Raw genomic sequence first — 19,284 nt, 5'->3', positions numbered from 1 at the left:
CGCCATCTGCTACTGCGGTCCAACCGTCACATTACAATGCGTTCGATCGGAGACAGCAGGTGGAGGGACAGTCTGACAATTTCCGATGGGCTCAAGGAACCCTTCGGAAGATCAGTAATCCATACAATAGGGGCAGTGCCTGGTCAGATACTGCTTTAGAAATTACAATGGCTTTTTCCGTCTGCCCTTTCATGGCGGTTCGCCCGCCATGAAACGGCAGGCAGAAAGTGGCTTTGGTGGCCTACAGCACAGCAGCTTGAGACCCTCGCGGGTATGTAGTGCGCTTTACAAATGATTGATTGATTGATTGCCCTTCTGCTCTGGCCCTCCTCTATGGAACCTGGGGGGGCACCATAGGTGCCCCCCTAAACACCCCTGCACCGTGTGGCAGGCACCGCATGGCGCCTGCCACACGGTGCAGGGATGTTGTTACAGTGTACATTTCATTTGCAGTCGCATTGTAATAAGGACAACGGGACTGCCGGCTCCCTTGGATGCTCCTGCATCCACTACGGTACCGGTAGAATGAGAGTCTTATCAGCATCTTAGTTTCTAGCTTTTGCTTTTTAGCAATTTAGTTGCTGAAATGTTTACAGCTATGGGGATTATTTTCGTCCACATGATTAATACAAGATTAGCAAATGATACATTCTACGACATTGGAATACATTATCATTTGGGAATGTTTAATTCTGTAGTTCAGGTAGTCTCTGATACATCACCTGTAGATGAAATAAATTATCTAACAGGTCTGTCTGACCTCTAACCCCCACGCCACTAGAGAACAAATCTGTAATATCATTATGGTTTTAGGAATTTTGATTATAAATTCTGGATTAAATGATTTAGAAATAAAGATTGTATGAGCATTGCTCTGTAACATGCATTAACGTTTGGCTGATTAATTTTGATATCAATATGATACTGTCAAGGCCTATAGGTTGAATTATTTTGATATTAATATGAAAATACAAAGTAGCAATCTCCCCGTGGGAGTTGTCCCCCAGTGCACCCCGTTATGTGATACCCGTAGGTATGATAAAGTTCAAACAAACACTAAGTTCATTCCAAATTGTTTTGTAATTGTAGTATTCAAATTTTCATTACAAATCCATTTGTTTTTCCATGTGGTACAAGTATTCCTTAAACATCAGTAAATACATCCCCAATTTTTCTTTCTACATCCCTATGCATTTCAGGCTTGTCCAGCTCTTCGTCAGGGGAATAGTCTGTAAATAAAAATAAAACAAACTGTTTTCAGGGATTATATTTCCTGTAAATAATCAAAGTCTCAACAGCAAATATCCAATGAGTTCGAGAAATCTCCGTGGTTATTAAGCATGCAATGTGTATCAAGAGTGACAGTCAAGAACTGTACCAGTGATTCAATAATCGTCAAATTTAAAGTATCGCTGTGAACTGTGTATCGTGCAACCAATGAAAAAGAAAATCAAAACCACAGTGAAACGCAACAACGAAATACCGTTATATACAGGGTGTGATTTAAAGTAGTGGACATCGTGGTGACTGGCAATACCAAACTGGGAGTGCCGATAAAGTTAGAAACAGCATTCTAGGCGAATACTCGCTGGACGCGTAATGTTAACTTGCAGAGTATCACTGATGTTTGCTCGTGTTTATCGGTAAAGTTAAAACACCACCCGAAGCCGATACTTACTAGAAACTTGATATGCATCAAGTTTCTAGTAAGTATGTTAGTCACAGGTTCCTGTATGTTAGTCACAGGTTCCTGCTTGTGTTTAAGTTTGGAACCGAATGCTCGTGTCATATGCTGCACAACCAGCACATTCTAAAGACATAAACGACGGACTGAAAAACAATCCAAAGTGCAGGGGCCATTACGAAGTGGTAACGGAGTACATAACAATGAAGTATACGGGAGCCATATTGGAAAAGTGAAAATATGATTACAAGGATTAAAAACCACGAAGTGTGTGAAAGCTAAACGGTAAACTAACATAATAAACTCAAATTAAAGAACCTTGTGTTACAAATGTCAATGCGTTTCAAAAAATAAATAAATAAAATTGAGTGTGATAAATAAATATGTGTAAATTCTCAGTACTGTCAGAACCATGTTAATAATGGATTAATCAAACATTCATTGGTTAATCAACTGTCTCAGGTTGAAAATAATATGAATCAAAGATAGCAAAGAAATTCCATGCGTTCATTCAACCCTGTGGGCTGCATCGTGCTCAAGTAGCGTATCCAGAAGTTCTCTCTTTGTAACAGTTTGTTCTTAGGGTTCGTGTGCCCTCTTGGTTGACAACATTTTCCAGAATCATGAATTGTAGCTGGGGTGCACTGTGTCTGTGTTCAAGAAAGTGCATGGCCACGGATGATTTTGTGTTGGCTGTTCTTATATTGCTCTTGTGTTCCAAGATTCTGATTCTTATCTTCCTTTCTGTGTGCCCAACATAGCACAAGCCACATGGGCATTTCAGTAAGTAGATCACGTTTGACGTGTTGCACGTCGCATTCACCTTTAGTTTAATTTTGTGACCTTTCATCGGATGATGTAAGATGTTACCCTTGATAACATTGTTGCAATTACTGCAGTTATAACATGGTTGAAGACCTTTGTATCTTGAAGTTAGACTTTCAGTCTTGGGGTTGGTTAATAATTCTTTGATGTTAGGGCCACGGGTGTAGGCAAAAATAGGTTTTTCTTCGAATAGTCCTCAAAAGTCGGATTTTTTGCTCAATAGTGACCAGTGCCTGAGAATGATGTTTCGGTATTTATTACTCATGGTGGAATATTTGGAAACCACTGTCATGCGTTTTTGTTCCATTTTAGATTTAGATTTGAGCAAATCTTCTCTCTTCATCAGCTTACACCTGGATCTGGCATTGTTCACAATTTCATCAGGGTATCCTCGGTCCCTGAATCTTTGACACATGATATCCATCCGCTGTTCACCATCAATGTAATTAGAAACAATGTGTCTAATTCTCATGAGTTGAGACAAAGGGAGATTATTCCTGAGATTCTGCCTGTGAAAACTCATGTAGTGGAGAGTGCTATTGCGGTCCGATTCCTTCCTGTATACTGTGGTTCGAAATTTCAGGTTCTCCAATGTTACCTGTACATCAAGGTAATTTACACTCTTCTGATCATAAGACCATGTAAATTGTATTCGGTCATTGATAACATTCAAGCTTTACAAAAAATGCACCAGTTTGCCTTCTGATCCAGACCAAAGTAAGAAAATGTCATCAATATAATGAATGTACTGTCTGCCAGATTGAACCCATTCCGGTAAATTAAGGATGTTGTTCTGTTCAAAATAGTGCATAAATAAATTTGCGTAGACTGGGGCGGCACAATTGCCCATTGAAGTTCCGTTAAGTTGAAGGTAGCATGTGTCTCTCCAGGTGAAATAACTTTGATATAAGGTAAATCCTAATAGTTGCATCAAGAAAGGTTGAAGTGTAGGGCTGATATCAGAATTCAAAATGGCATTTTCTATGGCTTCAATCCCCAAGTTCTGCGGGATAGACATGTATAATGCCTTTACATCAACGGTGCCTAGCCAGTATTCTTCACAAGCTGATAGTTGCAGATTTTCAAGTTTATTCAAAAATTGGGTGGTATCCCGTATATATGTGGGCGTTCTCGCCACCAAAGGTTGAAGATGTCTATTCAGCAGTTTCCCAACTGGTTCGTGGATGCTTCCCCTTGTGGAAACGATAGGTCTGAATGGAGGTCTCTTTAGGTCTTTGTGGACCTTCGGAAACATGTAAAGTAAGGGGGTTCTGGGATGTTCCTGGGTCAAGAACCGTTTGGTTTTCTCTGTAATGATGTTGTCTTCCACGGCCTTTGACAGAATGGTTTCAAGTGTTTGCTTGAATTCTTCAGTTGGGTTTCTGTCTAATGGTGCATAGGTGGTGAGCTCCGTTACATGAAGGTGTACTTGTTGGTAATAAAATTCACTGTCCATTATGACTAGAGCGCCACCTTTGTCTGCATTTTGACAAGTTATGTCTTTGTTTTCAGCCAATTTTTTCAACAAAGTTTTTCCTTTGATTGTCAGATTACTGTGTTTCAATTTGGTTTGAAACTGTAAGGTTGTTATGTCCTGTTTCACCAAGTTCTCGAAAGTGTCAATCAGTTTGTGGCTGATGGGAGCCATAAAAGTACTGCGTGGTCGTAAGTCCAACAGGGTGCTATCAGGTTGAGGTTCACCTGCGATGATGTTTTCAAAATAATGACGAAGTGTGATGTTTCTCATCAATTTAAAGAAACGTACTTCTAGTTCAAGAGTGTTAGAGTTGGTGGTTGGTACAAACGATTGTCCCTTTTGTAGTGTCTTCATCTCTAATTTAGTTAGTGTCTGTGAGGAAATATTGATGACTAAGTTGTTGAACTCTGTCATTTCCACTTGCCTTTCTTTTTCTCTGGTTCTTTTGTTTTTTCGACAGTTTTTTCCCCTCCGGGTTCTTCCTGTGCCTCTCGGCCCCCTTCTAAAAAAGGAACCGCAGGTTCAGAGGTGACGACATTCTCCGGTGTGGTAGTAGGTCTAGAAGGTTGTTTACTTGATTGTGCATCACTGTCAGAGGAAGAAGTCTCTGTGGCAGAATAAGGATTATACGCTTTGGGTTGGCGTGGGCGGGCATACACCTCTGCCCAGGTGTACAACTCGCCGAGCTTATAATCTATTGTATCTCTTTTATATCTTCGTATTTTCCTTTCTTGAATATCCTGGGTGTATTTATCCAGTTGAACATTCAAATCCTCTAACATTTTAGTATAATCAGTTGTTTCCATCATCTCAGATAGATCCTTTTTTGTGTTGTTAATCTCTTCGTTTAGTTCCTCTAGTGTTTTGGATAGCTCCTCCACAATCAACAAGATGAGATCGAGCGAGCATTTGTTGAGGATCGCAAACCACCTTTCAACAAATCGGGTGTTATTGTTACATAATAAAGGTTTTAGTGGGACTCGCAAGCCCCTAGGAATACGTTGAGCACGGTGGTACCTCACCAGGGTGCTCGCTTGGAGTCTCTGGTTAGTTTCCTTTTTAAAAAGGTACAGTAATTGTTTGATGTTATTTTCTTTGCTCTTTCTTTTGGAAACAGGAGTAATATCTTCTCTGATCAGTCCGTAAATGTTAGTAGCATTATCAATAGTGAAAGCAAAGGTATCGGCTTTTGAATCCGTTAGGCTGGTTATATTGTCAAACTTCATTTTGATCGACGTGCAGCATCTTGGGGTCAGAAACAGTAATACACAAATAGGATAAGACACGCACCATTTCAGTAAACCAGAGGTTGAATGGATGAAAAGTTGTTGCGTGCAGATCAGGGCTTCGCTGTCTGAACAAAATAGCGTTGAGATAAAAACACAAAGTAGCAATCTCCCCGTGGGAGTTGTCCCCCAGTGCACTGCGTTATGTGATACCCGTAGGTATGATAAAGTTCAAACAAACACCAAGTTCATTCCAAATTGTTTTGTAATTGTAGTATTCAAATTTTCATTACAAATCCATTTGTTTTTCCATGTGGTACAAGTATTCCTTAAACATCACTAAATACATCCACAATTTTTCTTTCTACATCCCTATGCATTTCGGCCTTGTCCAGCTCTTCGTCAGGGGAATAGTCTGTAAATAAAAATAAAACAAACTGTTTTCAGGGATTATATTTCCTGTAAATAATCAAAGTCTCAACAGCAAATATCCAATGAGTTCGAGAAATCTCCGTGGTTATTAAGCATGCAATGTGTATCAAGAGTGACAGTCAAGAACTGTACCAGTGATTCAATAATCGTCAAATTTAAAGTATCGCTGTGAACTGTGTATCGTGCAACCAATGAAAAAGAAAATCAAAACCACAGTGACACGCAACAACGAAATACGGTTATATACAGGGTGTGATTTAAAGTAGTGGACATCGTGGTGACTGGCAATACCAAACTGGGAGGCCGATAAAGTTAGAAACAGCATTCTAGGCTAATACTCGCTGGACGCATAATGTTAACTTGCAGAGTATCACTGATGTTTGCTCGTGTTTATCTGTAAAGTTAAAACACCACCCGAAGCCGATACTTACTAGAAACGTGATATGCATGTGCTGTTAGTCACAGGTTCCTGCTCGTGTTTGCGTTTCGAACCGAATGCTCGTGTCATATGCTGCACAACCAGCACATTCTAAAGACATAAACGACGGACTGAAAAACAATCCAAAGTGCAGGGGCCATTACGAAGTGGTAACGGAGTACATAACAATGAAGTATACGGGAGCCATATTGGAAAAGTGAAAATATGATTACAAGGATTAAAAACCACGAAGTGTGTGAAAGCTAAATGGTAAACTAACATAATAAACTCAAATTAAAGAACCTTGTGTTACAAATGTCAATGCGTTTCAAAAAATAAATAAATAAAATTAAGTGTGATGAATAAATATGTGTAAATTCTCAGTACTGTCAGAACCATGTTAATAATGGATTAATCAAACATTCATTGGTTAATCAACTGTCTCAGGTTGAAAATAATATGAATCAAAGATAGCAAAGAAATTCCATGCGTTCATTCAACCCTGTGGGCTGCATCGTGCTCAAGTAGCGTATCGACGTTCTCTCTTTGTAACAGTTTGTTCTTAGGGTTCGTGCCCTCTTGGTTGACAACATTTTCCAGAATCATCAATTGTAGCTGGGCTACACTGTGTCTGCGTTCAAGAAAGTGCATGGCCATGGATGATTTCGTGTTGGCTGTTCTTATATTGCTCTTGTGTTCCAAGATTCTGATTCTTATCTTCCTTTCCGTGTGCCCAACATAGCAGAAGCCACATGGGCATTTCAGTAAGTAGATCACGTTTGACGTGTTGCACGTCGCATTCACCTTTAGTTTAATTTTGTGACCTTTCATCGGATGATGTAAGATGTTACCCTTGATAACATTGTTGCAATTACTGCAGTTATAACATGGTTGAAGACCTTTGTATCTTGAAGTTAGACTTTCAGTCTTGGGGTTGGTTAATAATTCTTTGATGTTAGGGCCACAGATGTAGGCAAAAATAGGTTATTATTCGAATAGTCCTCTAAAGTCGGGTTCTTTGCTCAATAGTGACCAGTGCCTGAGAATGATGTTTCGGTATTTATTACTCATTGTGGAATATTTGGAAACCACTGTCATGCGTTTTTGTTACATTTTAGATTTAGATTTGAGCAAATCTTCTCTCTTTTCAGCTTACACCTGGATCTGGCATTGTTCACAATTTCATCAGGGTATCCTCGGTCCCTGAATCTTTGGCACATGATATCCATCTGTTGTTCACCATCAATGTCATTAGAAACAATGCGTCTAATTCTCATGAGTTGAGACAAAGGGAGATTATTCCTGAGATTCTGCCTGTGAAAACTCGAGTAGTAGAGAGTGCTATTGCGGTCTGATTCCTTCCTGTATACTGTGGTTCGAAATTTCAGGTTCTCCAATGTTACCTGTACATCAAGGTAATTTACACTCTTCCGATCATAAGACCATGTAAATTGTATTTGGTCATTGATAACATTCAAGCTTTACAAAAAATGCACCAGTTTGCCTTCTGATCCAGACCAAAGTAAGAAAATGTCATCAATATAACGAATGTACTGTCTGCCAGATTGAACCCATTCGGTAAATTAAGGATGTTGTTCTGTTCAAAATAGTGCCTAAATAAATTTGCGTAAACTGGGGTGCCACAATTGCCCATCGAAGGTCCGTTAAGTTGAAGGTAGCATGTGTCTCTCCAGGTGAAATAACTTTGATACAAGGTAAATCCTAATAGTTCCATCAAGAAAGGTTGAATTGTCGGGCTGATATCAGAATTCAAAATGGCATTTTCTATGGCTTCAATCCCCAAGTTGTGCGGGATAGACGTGTATAACATCTTTACATCAACGGTGCCTAGCCAGTATTCTTCACAAGCTGATAGTTGCAGATTTTCAAGTTTATTCAACAATTGGGTGGTATCCCGTATATATGTGGGCGTTCTCGCCACCAAAGGTTGAAGATGTCTATCCAGCAGTTTCCCAACTGGTTCGTGGATGCTGCCCCTTGTGGAGACGATAGGTCTGAATGGAGGTCTCTTTAGGTCTTTGTGGACCTTCGGAAGCATGTAAAGGGAGGGGGTTCTGGGATGTTCCTGGGTCAAGAACCGTTTGGTTTTCTCTGTAATGATGTTGTCTTCCAAGGCCTTTGACAGAATGGTTTCAAGTGTTTGCCTGAATTCTTCAGTTGGGTTTCTGTCTAATGGTGCATAGGTGGTGAGATCCGTTACATGAAGGTGTACTTGTTGGTAATAACATTCACTGTCCATTATGACTAGAGCGCCACCTTTGTCTGCATTTTGACAAATTATGTCTTTGTTTTCAGACAATTTTTTCAACAAAGTTCTTTCTTTGATGGTCAGATTACTGTGTTTCAATTTGGTTTGAAACTGTAAGGTTGTTATGTCCTGTTTCACCAAGTTCTTGAAAGTGTCAATCAGTTTTTGGCTGATGGGAGCCATAAAAGTACTGCGTGGTCGTAAGTCCAACAGGGTGCTATCAGGTTGAGGTTCAACTGTGATGATGTTTTCAAAATAATGACGAAGTCTGATGTTTCTCATCAATTTAAAGAAACTTACTTCTAGTTCAAGAGTGTTACAGTTGGTGGTTGGTACAAACGATTGTCCCTTTGGTAGTGTCTTCATCTCTAATTTAGTTAGTGTCTGTGAGGAAATATTGATGACTAAGTTGTTGAATTCTGTCATTTCCTCTTGCCTATCTTTTTCTCTGTTTCTTTTGTTTTTTCGACTGTTTTTTCCCCTCCGGGTTCTTCCTGTGCCTCTCGGCCCCCTTCTAAAAAAGGAACCGCAGGTTCAGAGGTGACGACATTCTCCGGTGTGGTAGTAGGTCTAGAAGGTCGTTTACTTGATTGTGCATCACTGTCAGAGGAGGAAGTCTCTGTGGCAGAATAAGGATTATACGCTTTGTTTGGCGTCGGAGGGCATACACCTCTGCCCAGGTGTACACCTCGCCGAGCTTATAATCTATTGTATCTCTTTTATGTTTTTGTATTTTCCTTTCCTGAATATCCTGGGTGTATTTATCCAGTTGAACATTCAAATCCTCTAACATTTTAGTATAATCAGTTGTTTCCATCATCTCAGATAGATCCTTTTTTGTGTTGTTAATCTCTTCGTTTAGTTCCTCTAGTGTTTTGGATAGCTCCTCCACAATCAACAAGATGAGATCGAGCGAGCATTTGTTGAGGATCGCAAACCACCTTTCAACAAATCGGGTGTTATTTTTACATAATAAAGGTTTTAGTGGGACTCGCAAGGTGGGAGCGAGTCAGCAAGCTAGAGGAGGGGAGCTTTCCTGGACCCAATCCCTGGGCTGTAACTTGAAAACCGGTGAGGGCCCGGGACGCGGTGAAGCTGTGCGGCAGGAGCCGACAACACTGCCTGACCCCATCATGGCGCTTGCGGGAGCCCAGGCAATGGGCGCGGCTCTACCCTGGGCCTAACAGCACAGCAAAGAGTCGGCCCTGGCTGGAAAACAACGGGCACTACCACAAAGAGTGTGCCCACTGGAGGCAGCGGGCCCCGTGTGGATGGTAGCCAGAGAGCAGCCAGGTCCCAGCATTGCATGCTCTCCAGTGGGCCAGATCAGTAAATGCCATGGGTGAGAGTTAGCCCCATGTCAGAATCTAGACCACATCCCGGTGGGTGATGAGGGGATGGGGCCTTCGTCGGGATCCCTGAAGATGTGACAACCATTCCCCAGCCTTGCAAGGGTGCCGGAGGACCCCTATGTGACTCGAGAGCCCCAAGTCGGGGCTAGCCTTGCCAAAAAGGAGTGCCTGAAGATGAGTGGGGCACCCTCAGAGCAGTAAGACACGTGGGCCAGCGACGAGTTCTAGAAGGTGCATCTCCCTAACTTGGAACAAAGAACCCCCTGGGGCAATGTCAAAGCAGAGGGGCCCGGGTCCGGAATAGATGCCTGTAAGTAGCCAGTTCCACGCAGCCCCAGCCTAACTTATGACCGAAGAGGGGCCGGTGATGCGCTGATCGGTGTAGTGTAGTTCCTATATTACCAATAGGCGCTGCACATTGGAATAATATACACTATAGATTTGACATAGGACTGAGGTCAGTATGTCTCTAGCGAGTATATTAAACATAATTGTGTGTGTGCCAGCTAACTCAGAGGTCACTAAAAACTTTCTCGAATAAACAAGAAGGGATTAGTTTCTGACAACCGCAAAAACATGACAATTTTGTTTACCCTAGAATCGAAACAATATCTTCAGCGTCGTGGAAACAATTGATAACTATTTCACTCAGTCAATCGTGCATGCTTCGTTTCTACAGAGTTCCATAGGCATAGAGAGATGGGCGTTTCAATAAAAAGGGTTTATTGAACAGTCTTATTTCTCATGCAAGAGATATAAACTGCTACAATCGTTAGACAGAATGCGAAGTATAATGCGTACAGCGTAAACAGTAATAGAAAATAGGAACAGGTGTGGGAGCACACCGCTTCACCTCCCAGCAAGGTTCACCCCTGGCATTGTGGTAAATGCAGTTTCATATACTTGCTTGCTTCAAGAGTGTTTGAGTGTTTCGCCACTGTTTCTGGTTCTTTAACTGTCATCAGTAGAGATTACAGTCTTTCAAATGTGGGGTTTGCTGAGTACGCTGCCAACATCTTTCTCAGGTCAGGTACCTCTCACAGGCATGCGCTTGCTTCATCCACGAACTTGTCAGCTCAATGACTCACAGGAGTACTATTAAACAGGAACAGGGGTGGGAGCACACCGCTTCACCTGCCAGCAAGGTTTGCCTCTGGCATTGTGGTAAATGCAGTTTCTGATACTTGCTTGCTTCAAGAGTGTTAGAGTGTTTCACCACAGTTGGAGCAGATAGTGCTGATCTCTAGTAATATAAAATAATACTGTAATAGCATTGTCTGTTGCTATGACATATATAAAAATACATACATAAATATTAGAGGCTAAAATACTCAACTGGTGCTTCTAAAATATGCCTACCCCAGTGTACCTAACCTAGGTCTTGTACGAAGGAAGAAGTAGGTTCTGTTTTAGCTAAGTTTAGTTTTGCCAAGAATCTACCAAAGGTTTCTCTAGGTTCTAATCAGCTCCATACCATAGAATGAGACAGTTCGGTATCTCTTTTTTGGGACTTGATTTCCCAACACCCCGCAAGGGGAGTCAGAAACACTGGAGCTGGATTTCTCGGCAGGAGGAGGACAGCTTCTAGTCAAGGCGTCATCTGGAGAGTTGGCTTCCTTCGGGCCTTGCTGTGGTGAGCTGCGTCGTGCAAGGCAAGTAGGTAGTCGAACTGCCCGAACCACACCGTGATTTTCCATAGCAAGTGAAGGTATATTTATACCTTGAAGGTGTTTAGGAATGCCAGTATTGACGTAAAGTTGGGCATATGAACGTCATGAAGACCCCTAAGGAATAGATGTTCATGCAAAATAAATGAGTTCTTGGAGAATTCACTATCCAAGCAAGGGGAAGTCCCTAACAGCTTAAGAGTCTGGTTTTCCAAGAAATCATTGTGACATAGATGAACGGATGGAAGTATACATGCCTGTATTTGGGTAGCATGGACTATGCCTAAATAAGGACTGGATATTTATGCGTATATAAGGGCAATGTGAATTATACCTATATAAGGGCATGAATCATGAAAATTCATACGGAATCTAAATCGACATACAACACCCACTCCACTTGCGTATATACGACGTTACTAAGTTATAAACATGTTAAACATATCTAAATCATATCTAAACATGAAGTGCTAAAAGCATGTTTCAAATACATTGTGCATAAGGTATATAAACTATTGCATTGGTGCTGTACACATTAAAGCAATGTTTCATTTCAAGCATATAACGCCATTTTGAAATGCTAAGTGAATGAATCATGAAAACATACATTTATGAAATGGCTCGTAAATACAGAAGAAAAGGTGCCGAAACCATTTCATGTCAGATTACATGGACTGTTTGTATGTGGACAAGGTCTTATATTTAAATTTTTCCAAAGAATTCTTGTTCTTTCTGAATAGTTCTACTATAAGCAAATTACTTGTGCTAAAAATTGAAAAAATACAAATTTTGAAAAAATAATAATCATACTATAAAGAGTTCCAAAGTTAGTACTTTGTTTTGAAAAATGAAGGTCAAATTCAAAGTCTCTCAGAACACTGTGTGCCAAAATCAAAAGTCAGTGTTAGGGCTTGGAGAAAACATGAAATCTTCTATGTCTGTTGACAAAAAATCTTCTACCATTGTAGGCGAAAGTTGGATCACTTCGTTTAGAAGATTAACCGCACATAGACCACACATAGATGTACAGCATTGCCGTCATCATTGGTCGCATTAGCAATGTTCGTAATGGATGCTACCTGCGTGCCTGTTTCTTCTCGTACCTCAGCAGTTACAATTTGTGTCTGTGAGATCTCAATGAATGCCATCATCAGAATTGGTAGCCGTGGGGACAACACCAAGCATGGGCTGTTACCGGTTCAAGCAAAGTATCAACATCCGTTGGCATGACTGATGGGAGTGTGAGACAGGTGTCTAACACGCATTCTTTTCCGCATAGCAGCAGCGTAGAACAGGTAAGATGCAATCTTGCCAAATTGGCCTGAATGACAGAAACCATGTGGTATTTAATTCTCGTAGATGAGGTAGTCCCAAAATTTGGATGATGCGCTCATGATACTTCATCGCCAGTAGTGTTGTCTCCATGGAGAACTGGGTGTCGCTGGTGAACTGGCTTACCATATTGCAGCAGTAGGAGCGAAAATAGTATCCCTGCAACGAGTCCCAAAAGGAGGAGCAGTCCACCAAACACAGTGTGCATGAAGTTTGGAAATATTCCTAGGACTGTTTGAAAAGGTGCTGACAGTCTGGAAAATACGGTCTTAAATACATTTACAATACCACTTGTATCAGACATGTTTAAGATATAACTTAACATTTCTGAGAAATGTATAGGGCAGTTTGTAGCTAAAAGGGCATGTAAGTCAGGCAGAAGTCCTTGCGACTTTAAAAGGGACTCTCAGGATTCAACGTGTGATCATTCTAACTAAAGCTGCTTTTCCCTCCTGAGGCGGAAGCCGGGAGATCTCCCTCTTTACTTTGCTATTTGCACCGTTTTTAAGCTCTCTGGTAGTTCGTTCTACAGACTTGATTTTAAGAAGTGTGTGGGACTTCCTAAGCGCTCCCTGGCGCTCTGTGCTATTTCCCCCCCTCCCTTTGCCTTTCACCAGCTCTCGGCTGAGTGTTGACGCCGAAGGCTGTGCCCTTCGTTTTTTGGCCGCCATATTGGGTGTGGGTCGGGCTGGTGACGCGCTCTAGCAGCGCTTTAAAAACGGATAGGGATGCCTCCGCGCAGCGGACGCGCACAGCCGACGCGCACAGCGGACGTGCCAGACCTGCGCCGGAGTCGTGCCAGAGTCCTGCCGGTCTGCTCCCGTCCGCGTCTCGGCAGCGGACGGCGCGGCGGGAGGCTCTGGCCTCAGGCTTACTTACACCGCAGCGGACCTACTGTCCTTTAAAACTAATACAGCCACCTGTAGGCAGGTCTTCCCTCGCTGTTACAACGGTAAAGGCTGCTGTCCAGGTTGTGGGTGGTACCCTTACATTTATCGGGCTTTGGAGGGGTCCCAAGTACTCCCCATTAACAACTTCAAGTGCCTATTACTTAACACCCGCTCTCTGCATAGGCACGCCCTAGACATCTTTGAGCTGTTGACATCAGAAAAACCATTATGTCTTATGCTTACGGAAACCTGGCTCAACGAGTCTTCTAATCCAGATATCGCGACATCCATTCCTTCCGACTATATACTTCACAGACAGGATAGGGTACTGGGTATGGGTGGTGGAGTCGCACTTGTAGTTCAAAGATCTTTTGCTTGTGCGATTATACCATCATCACCTATCTCTGGTTGCGAATCGCTCGCCTTTTCCATCACTCTGTCCCCTCATCAATCTTTTACTGGGCTCCTGATTTACAGACCTCCTGGCCTACGGGGTTCTTTCTTTAATGAGTTTCAATCAGCTGTCACCACACTCTGCCTGAAGGTTAAACACTGTATAGTTCTAGGGGATTTTAACATCCACATGGATGTCGAGTCAGACAGTGAAGCTATCAAAATCAAGGACATCACTGCCCCTCTAGGTCTAACTCCTTACATCTCGAGTGCGACCCATGATAAAGGTCACACCCTGGACCAAGTGTTTTCCACCATTCCCCTTATTAAGACCTGTTCCATCCCTGTTCTCTGGTCGGACCACTCTTTGATCAGTTTTTTAATTCAGGGCAGAAGTAAATCATTTTGCATAAACTCTAACCATCTTAGGCACCCCAGTAGACCGTATCATAAAATTACCCCCGAAAGCCTAGCTCAAGCGTATCAGGAACATCCCTGTTTTCTATCCGGTCATCTGGAGAAGGATCTGGATATGTTTCAGAAATGGCTGACCGAGAGGCTTGATGATCTTGCCCCACTTTCCACGCCTCGTTCATCTACCAAGCGTAGCTCTGCTCCTTGGTTCTCAGAGTCACTTGCCTTGGCTCGGCGTAACTGCAAGTTAGCCGAAAGACTCTGGCGGAAGCAATATGATGCGGAAACCAAGTCTGCCTACAAATCATCCATCAAGTCCTATCATGCCGATATTCTGGAGGCAAAAAAGAATTATTTTGCAAACAGAATCGAGTCAGCTTCAAACTCCTGTAAAGAAATCTTTACCATCATTAAGGAGTTTGTTTCTCCTAAATCCAGTACAGTGCAACACAAGTTCTCTGAACCTTGGGTAAAGGAGTTGGCTACTTTCTTCACGACAAAAATCAAACTGATTCAAGAATCCTTCCCCCCCCCCGCTCCCAGTTCACCTCTCACAGACTGCAATCCTTCGTCCTTTTCTTCGGATTCCTGCCCTATTTTATCGGAGTTTCCAGTTCTATCGGAATCTGCGTCTCTGGATCTCCTACTTAGGATCAAATCAGGCTCTCCTTTGGACCCTTGTCCGGCGACCTTTCTAGCCAGTAACGCCAATGTTCTGAACTTGCTAATTAATCCTGTTCTTAATTTGTCTCTGACAAGCGGTACTGTCCCGCCGGCCTGGAAGAAGGCAATGGTTGTTCCACTCTTGAAAAAACCTGGCCTTGATCCGGAGAAGCATGTCAACTACAGACCCATATCTCTCCTGCCCAGTCTAGCTAAGATCATTGAGAAGCACGTCCATTCTGTGCTCTCCTCCTTCCTTGAAGATCATGGGTTACTCCACTCTACCCAGTCAGGCTTCCGCTCCAATTTGAGCACTGAGACCGCTCTATTGGAAGTGAATGAAGCCATCAAGGAAGCTCTCGACTCAGGCGGAAGAGCTATGCTGGTGATGTTGGATCTGTCGGCGGCCTTCGACACCGTCCCACATGAGGCCCTCTTGTGGAGACTCCATGAGGTCGGTCTCAGGGGGACGGTGTTGAGCTGGCTTAGATCTTACCTAGCGGGTCGTCGACAAGTGGTCTGGGCACCCCCGTACTCTGCAGAGGTGCCGCCGATGGATGTTGGAGTCCCACAAGGGTCGGTGCTTAGCCCGACCCTTTTCAACATCTTTATGACTCCATTGGCGGTGCTGGCGGAGTCTCTGGGTGCCCAGATCATATCATACGCTGACGACACCCAGCTGCTCTTCACCTGTAAAAAGGGCACAGAGTTTGATGGGGAGAGCATCCGTGGTTGCCTTGGGGCTGTTTTCGACTGGTTTCAGCGAAGCAGCCTCAAGTGCAACCCCGACAAATTGGAGGTGCTCTTCTTTGGCTGTCAGGTAGACCCGCCTTGGCAGGAATGGTGGCCAATGAGCATGTCACCCCCTTCCTCTTCCTCCTTGGTTGCAAAAAACCTTGGGATTAAAATTGACAACACCTTATCACTGAAATCCCAAATCACAGGTCTCAACAGTACTTGTTTTGGTCTGTTAAAAATGCTGCACAAATTCCTTCCTCTGCTCCCTCTGGTCCACAGGAAACTGACGGTACAGGCTTTAATTTGTTCCAGGCTCGATTATTCAAATGTCCTCTACCTTGGCTTGCCAGACTACCTCCTGCACAAGCTGCAGGTAGTCCAGAATTCCGCGGCAAGGGCCATTTTTGGCCTACCCCACCATGCTAGGGCTTCGGAGTTGCTTTTGTCCCTTCACTGGCTTCCTGTCAGGAAGCGGATTACATTTAAGGCCCTCACATTGGCCCATAAGGCACTCCACTCAGTAGGTGCCCACTACATCCAGAAACGGCTTTCCCTTTACAAGCCATCCCGATCTTTGAGATCTGAATTTCTTGGCCTGGCAACTGTTCCATCCATTAGGAAAGTCAGGATAGGGGGACGCTCGTTTAAATATCTCGCCCCGAAACTGTGGAACTCCCTTCCCGTCGATCTGCGCCGCACTCCCAATCTACTGGCCTTTAGAAAGGCCTTGAAAACATGGCTCTATAATCAATAATTGGTATGTTCCCTGCTTCCCTATTTCTCTTTTCAGCCATGGGTCAGACAGCGCCGGGACACTCCTTGGAGTAGCCGAGCGCTATATAAGACACCCATTAACATTAACATTAACTTGTAGATCATAAGTTTCTTTGGCCGAGGTCAGTGACACAGTGTTTTGCAAAAGAATGGCTTTCATTCTGCTTTGAGTATCAATTCATATAGAAGAGATGTTCAATGAAGGCCATAGTGGCGACTCCCTGGCTGTCTTGGTTTTCGGAAACAATACTTGCATACAGCAAGTGACCCTGGCTGACACAGTTACTAGATATGATATACCTGGCAACATGCCACAGCAGCTGTGAGCGTTCAACATGAGGTAACTTCCATTAGAAAGTTGTCCAAAAATTGGATCAGTCACCACAGCAGGTGAACCTTGCAGGTGGCAGGATAAATTGTTAGAGGAACCATCGCAGGTCCTGTGTAAGTTTATACCCTGACAAAGGAGAGAACAGCTTAGTGCGTTTTCATAGTTTGAACCTCTAAGAAACACTTCACTTCCCTCACTCCAACATCTGTGTGTGTATGGTGATTTCCAGGATGTCTTGATGTATTCTTTACCCAACCTTTCATATGTGCCGGCTGGTATGTGTTTTAGGCCATACTAAAAATGTAAAATTGTAACAGGCAGAGTGATTGTTCCATGTATAATCCATTCAGTAGCTGGTTTCTCTGCTACCGTAAATTGCAATCTTTCCAGTTTTTCAATGCTCAGCACCGTATAGTCTGCTCCACTTTGGGCCAATTTGATCTGTTTATCAGTGAGATTGAATTCTGAAAACAGTGACGTAGTATTGATTAAACGCCAAGGCACATAGCCTGAACAAAGGTTGTGTAACATCCAGCCTAATAGCACGATAGAACGCAATTGCGACTGACCATGTTGCAACATGACCAAGTCCTGTTCCATGATGTCCATGGCAGAAGACACTATGCTGTCCAATAAATATATCCTGGACGACAGAGTCGTTAATCCATTGTCAACCTGAAAGAGATTTCTCTAAATAAGTACGATCAATTTCTCGTATTCGTATACATAAATAACACAGGCTAAAATACTCAACTGGTGCTCCTAAAATATGCCTACCCCAATGTACCTAACCTAGATCTAGTACGAGGGAAGAAGTAGGTGCTGTTTTAGCTAAGTTTAGTTTTGCCAAGATTCTGCCAAAGGTTTCTCTAGGTTCTAATCAGCTCCATACCATAGAATGAGAGAGGTTGGTATCTTTTTCTCGGGACTCTAGTTCCCAGCACCCCACAAGGGGAGTCAGAAACACTGGAGCTGGCAGTAGGAGGACAGCTTCTAGTCAGTGCTTCATCTGGAGAGTTGGCTTCCTTCGGGAGTTGCTGTGGCGAGCTGCGTCATACAGGTAGGTAGTCGAACTGCATCGAACCACACTGTGCTTTGCCATAGCAAGTGAAGGTATATTTATACCGTAAAGGTGTTTAGGAATGCCAGTATTGAAGTAAAGTTGGGCATATGAACGCCATGAATGAACCCCTAAGGAATAGATGTTCATTCATAAGAAATGAGTTCTTGGAGAAATTAATATCCAAGCAAGGGGAAGTCCCTAACAGCTTAAGAGTCGGGTTTTCCAAGAAATCGCTGTGACATAGATGAACTGTTGGAAGTAGCCATGGCTGTATTTGGGTAGCATCGACTATGCCTAAATAAGTACTGGATATTTATACCTATATAAGGGCAATGTGAATTATACCTATATAAGGGCATGAATCGGGAAAATTCATACGGAATCTAAATCCACATGCAACATCGGGATCTGGGTCCTTATGCTGCCAAAAAAGACTTAGGCTAACAGAGTCTTTAGTTATTTCACCCCAGCTGGGCCTGGTGAGAAAGAGGGTGGAACCCACGCACTGGACGAGATTTTGCATACTCGAGAGGATCTGATGGCGTCCCTAAAGGAGTTCAAGAAAGAGCTCAGGGAAGACATTAAGACAGACATCGGTGCCTCCTTCGTCATTTTCAGAGCTGAGACGGGCACGAAGCTCATAGCAATTCCAGCGAATGTGGATTCAGTCAGCACTCGTACACTGGACCTAGAGACAAAACTCCAAGAATTAGAGGATCGCATGAAACCCCTGTAAGAGGGCACTTCTGGTCTGACTGCCCAACTGAACTCCACCCTGCTCAAATGCGGGGACTTCTAGAACTGCTAACAGATAACATACGAGTGAGGGGCATGGAAGAAGGTAGAGAGGGCGCCGACCTAGAGGTGTTCATGGTGGGCCTCTTCGCCGAGGTCCTAGGAGTTGGTGGACCGGAGGTAAAGCTGGAACGAGTACACAGAGTGGGGCTGCGAATGCAAGGAGAGAAAAGACTCAAGAGAGACATATTGGCCACATTTAGCTCCTTTAAAATCAAAGATATGGTCCTGCGGAAAGCCAGGAGCGGGGACACAGTCACTTTCCAGGGCACAGCATGCTCTCTCGTCCAAGATGTGGCCCAGGCTACCCTGGCCCACAGTTCCACCTGATCACAACAGCCTTGAGGGATTGCAAGATTAAATACTGTTGGACCTACCCCTTTGGAATAACTTTCACCTATGGCAACAAACAACGCACTTCATGGAAGTGGAGGGAGCAGCGGCCCTGAAGGGTCTCAAGGAATCCTCACCACAGCATGCTACAGCACCGAAGGGGGACCGCGCCCAGCAGGCGATCGAGCGGTGTTCCCGGGGCCCTGGC

The sequence above is a fragment of the Lissotriton vulgaris genome, chromosome 8, assembly GCF_964263255.1.
Source record: "Lissotriton vulgaris chromosome 8, aLisVul1.2, whole genome shotgun sequence".
NCBI lineage: Eukaryota > Metazoa > Chordata > Amphibia > Caudata > Salamandridae > Lissotriton > Lissotriton vulgaris.
This window is presented reverse-complemented; position numbering follows the sequence as displayed.